Source organism: Sapajus apella, unplaced genomic scaffold (assembly GCF_009761245.1).
Source record: "Sapajus apella isolate SASKATOON/1434 unplaced genomic scaffold, GSC_monkey_1.0 scaffold19, whole genome shotgun sequence".
Lineage (NCBI taxonomy): Eukaryota > Metazoa > Chordata > Mammalia > Primates > Cebidae > Sapajus > Sapajus apella.
The window spans coordinates 9677370-9682105 of record NW_022436959.1 but is presented as its reverse complement, the minus strand read 5'-3'; the positions used below and the strand labels follow the sequence as shown (position 1 = coordinate 9682105).

At 36.6% G+C, this 4736-nt stretch overlaps 1 protein-coding gene and 1 long non-coding RNA gene across 3 annotated transcripts in view; both read right to left on the bottom strand.

Annotated features, from left to right (window-relative positions):
* Positions 1-4736, bottom strand: part of HIBADH (3-hydroxyisobutyrate dehydrogenase) — a 138409-nt gene that overhangs the window by 86131 nt on the left and 47542 nt on the right. The window lies entirely within an intron of this gene.
* The window catches only part of LOC116557426, a 14852-nt gene continuing 12220 nt past the window's right edge, over positions 2105-4736 (bottom strand). Inside the window, exon 3 of the long non-coding RNA XR_004271515.1 lies at positions 2105-4044. This is a non-coding gene — a long non-coding RNA (uncharacterized LOC116557426). The remainder of the gene's footprint in view (positions 4045-4736) is intronic.

Sequence of the window (4736 nt, the reverse complement as noted above, 5' to 3'; positions counted from 1 at the left end):
AATCTTCTACCTTCAGGTCAGGTTAAAATCTCTCCAAGGCAGAAGACAGAAGGCATATCTGCTGCCATACTTTCCTTGGACCTGAAGGAAGAATCACTACTATGAAATTTGCATGTAAATTTAAAATGTTTACAACTACAACACCCAAGCAATGCAAAACAAAACAGTTTTATGGTAAATATCTAGAAAGACAGACTTAAAACTTCATATACTTTTCATTTGTTAACATTATCAAACTTGAAGAAAATCAGACTTCTTGAAAACTTCAAATAAGTCTGATAAGGTTTTGGTTTGATTATGGTGCCAAGACCCTTGTCAAATTCTCAATTAAATCTCCTCCTCCCACGTCACTTCCAATACTATCCAGGGATCACAGACAACACAAAATAAAGACATACAATACACAGAGTATACTGGAATGAATTTCACATTGCTTAGAAATCAATAAATGTTAAGGAAAAAGAAATTGTACATAAGTAATAGCTTCAGATTCATTTGCTAAATTTACCCTTATATAAACAGGGTCCACTAGTCCTAAACTGTGACCAGACCCAATTGTGTCTGGTCTGACTTACATCCTGAATGGCAATTAAAGGACATTAAAAATACCCTGGGATTACTTCGGGAAGGACCCCTGCCTTATCCATATACTTTCCAGCATAACCATGTGAAGAGAACACAGGTTCCCCCTCCACACAGGATAGAGCCTGGCAAGAGCAGCTGGTGTAATGGTTACTTGATTGGATATTACAACGCAATTAAAATTTGGCCTAGAGGTTTGGGGAAAAAGGAATTGCAAACTGCAAAAGTAAATTTTTAGAAATAAAGTAGGTTGTTAGCAATAAGAATTATTACTAACAATAAATAATGATAGGAATAATAAAAGATACTATAAAGTGAACACCTTGCCTTCTCTAACACATTCTTCTGTAATTTTTTAGGAGACAAACTGTTGGAGCTGTCTCAACCATGTTATCTTGGGCAGTGAGTCAGCAGTCGTCTTTGAATGTGTTAAGAACTTAACACCTTATATATGAATTCTTGTCTATGACAACTGTTGTAAGGCAGTCTTAGGCATGCCAAAGAATGTAAAAAGATTTTTATGGGCACCTCTTCTTCAGGACTAATTCCAAAGAAACCCTTGGAATTTATTTACCAAACATTTCTGGACTACTTGTGCAATCTGTAGAAAATCCCAGGCTAAAGATATTCTCCAGAGACAGAAAGGATACTTTATGGATATAGAGTGATAAGTAAAATTATGGGGAAATGTAAATGGCTAACATAACTGACCCAATTCTGTGTACTGGTACTGATCAATCTTAACTCGTTTCTAAGGAAATAGATTTGTCCATCAAATAAAGTAAGGTATACTTTAATTATGAGTGTTACTAAAGTTTTAAATAACAAGTCAGACCAAGGAAAGTCTTATTTTATATTTTTCAAGATAGTGTAATTCAAGCCTTTCATATAAGTCAATGCACAATGTACTTTAAATTTTATAAGTAACGGCAGTTGCTAATTAAAAAGTTAAGTTTTTATTTTTATTTATTTTATTATAATAGTTATTATTTTTTTAGACTGAGTCTGTCACTGTTACCCTGGCTGGAGTACAGTGGCACGATCTCGCCTCACTGCAACCTCTGCCTCCCAGATTTAAGCATTCTCTGCCTCAGCCTCCCGAGTAGCTGGGATTATAGCACATGCCACCATACCCAGCTATTTTTTTTATTTTTAGATGGTTTTCACCATCTTGGGCAGGCTGGTCTTGAACTCCTGACATTGTGATCCACCCACCTTGACCTCCCACAGTGCTGGGATTACAGCTGTGAGCCACCACGCCCGGCCTATTTATTTATTTTTTGAGACACAGTCTTGTTCGTCACCCAGGCTGGAGTGCAGTGGTGGGATCTTGGCTTACTGCAACCTCAGCCTCCCAGGTTCAAGTGATTTTCCTGCCTCAGCCTCCTGAGTAGCTGGGATTACAGGTGCAGGCCAACACGCCCAGCTACTTTTTATGTTTTTAGCACGGATGAGGTTTCACCATGTTGGCCAGGCTGGTCTTGAACTCCTGACCTCAGGTGATCCGCCCACCTCAGCCTCCCAAAGTGCTGGGATTACAGATGTGAGCCACTGCGCCTGGCCAAAATTTACTTTAAAAAACATAATAATACTATACCTCTTTAAAGACAGGAAGCCATGAATATGAATTATTTTACCAACATATTTCAAATCATTTTAAAAATATTTATCAAACAGACTTATTGAGGTATAAGTGATACACTGCACATATTTAATGTATACAATTTGGTGAGTTTGAACATATGTAAATACCCATAAAACCAAGACCACAATCAAGGTGATAAATATTTCCATCACCTACAAAAGTTTCCTCATGACCCACGTGTTGTGGTGGTGGTGGTTGCTTTGTGGTTAAGAACACTTACCCTGATATCTATCTTCTTAACAAATTTTTAATATTCAACACAGTATTGTTAACTGTAGGCACTATGTTATACAACAGAGCTCTAGAACTTGTTCATCTTGTGTAACAAAAATAAATTCCTACTGAAGAATAAAATATAAGAATAAATGCCACATGCAAAACTATTGTATAATCAAAGCACTTGTGAGAGTATCAGAAAGAAAAACCTATTCTGATAGCCCTTCCCCCTCTACACATTATAAACCAAGGCAATTTCAGTTATATGAAATTTGATAGAAGAATTTGCTTTTGGACAAAAATAGCAATGTTTCAGCCCAAAGCCAAGTAAAACTGCCAAGTTATAAACTTCTCTAAGAAAACGTTTTAATGGAAATGCCAACAGACCCTTAACTATAATAGTGCTAGGTGCCAAAACATAAATAATTTTTTGTGGTCCTTTTACCATAAATTAGATACAGATCTAGTGGAAAAACAGTAGGTAGCCAGTTCAGTAAGCAGTAAAGGCCAAGCCTGCATGGTTGATTTTAAAAACAATAATGAAGTCTATATGAAACTCATTGAGATTTACCAAGCAAGCCTAGCGCTCTAAGAGAAATTTCTTAATAGGCTTTGTGCTTATTCTAAGAATGTCTCAAACAAATTACTAAAACTTAGCCAAGTAGAGTATAAAATTTGGTTTTCTGGTAGGGAACTGTTATATAAACACATACACACAAGTTCAATTATTTAATTTTAACATTAACTTGTACCTAGAACAATACAGTTTAGCAAATCAATGAGGCTTGCCAACATGCAATGCCTGGGGCTAACTACAAGTACCACTTTAGAGTCACTTCAACTTAAGGTCTCTGGGCAAATCTACAGACGTATTAGGCAATCAGTGAGTTTATTCTTCAATTATTCAGGCACAGTTAAGTCATAATGATGCCCTAGGTGCAGACTGAACAGTATTTGGTCATTAGTCACCAACAATAGTTTTAATTTGCTGTATGTCTAGCATTCATTATAGATGAGAGCTGATCAAATTGGAACCAACACTGTGGTGGCAGATCCACTGCACACACACCATCAAAGTGCATGTATCCAAAATGGCATGACTAAACAACATTGGACGTTAAATAAGGATTACAACTTTCATAAAAATGTGATTTGCACAAGTTAATAGGGCATCATACTTAATGAGACCAGTGTCATGGGCTAATTTACATAAAGCCCAGTTCACTTTACTTTGGAAACAACAAACTGATAAACAAAGGCATGATATTAGACATATGGGCAGTCAAGTACAGGTTATTCAATTTAACAAACTCTGAGTGAAACAACTGTTAAGTCTGGTGATGCACAGATAAATGTTCCATGAACACACCAAGCTAGGTCAATGTCTCAGAGCCCTTACAGAGCAACTCCTTTCAGTGAAATGCCCTTCCCTAGACCTTTTCATTCAGACCTCTGCTTAAGTATCACTTCCCCAGAAAGGGCATTCCATCCACTCTATCCAAAAGAGCACTCTCAATACTTTCTATCTCCCAAACCCTGCCTTTTTTTTTTTCCTTCAAAGCAATTATCATTGAAATTATTTTTATGTTAACTCTATTCCTCTGTAAGCTTCAAGAGGCAAAGGACTTTGAATATCTTTAAAGCCTTAACCCTAGTGCCTTCACTGTAGGAACCAGGAAATGAGGCAAGTCCCTTGTGGTAAAGATGCTGTGAGCATAATACAGAAGATGAGATTAAAGTGTATAATAAGAAACAAGTAGATAAATCTTATAAGGACTATATAAATAATTTCAAGTACAATATATTTTGAAGAAAGAAATGCAGACCTTGATTTTTAAAGTTACATTCTCTTTCTAAAAGTACAGGCTCACCCAGACACAGTGGCTCACAACTGTAATCCCAGCACTTTGGGAGGCCAAGGCAGGAGGATCACTTGAGCCCAAGAGTTGGAGATCACTCTGGGCAACACAGCCAGACCCCGTTGCTACAAAAAAATTAAAAAATTAGCTGGGCATGGTGGTGATGTTCCAGAGGCAGAAGACTGATTGAACCCATGAGTTCAAGGATGCAGTAAGCTATGATTATATCACTGCACTCCAGCCTAGATGACAGAGATCCTGTTTAAAAAAATAAACATATATATGTATACATATGTATGTATATGTATACATATATGTGTGTGTATATATATACACACATACACATGTAAATATACACATATATATATAAACCTTGAAAGAAGTTTCCTTGGATGGTAGAGAGAGCCTGGTTCATATCTATATATATGTATATG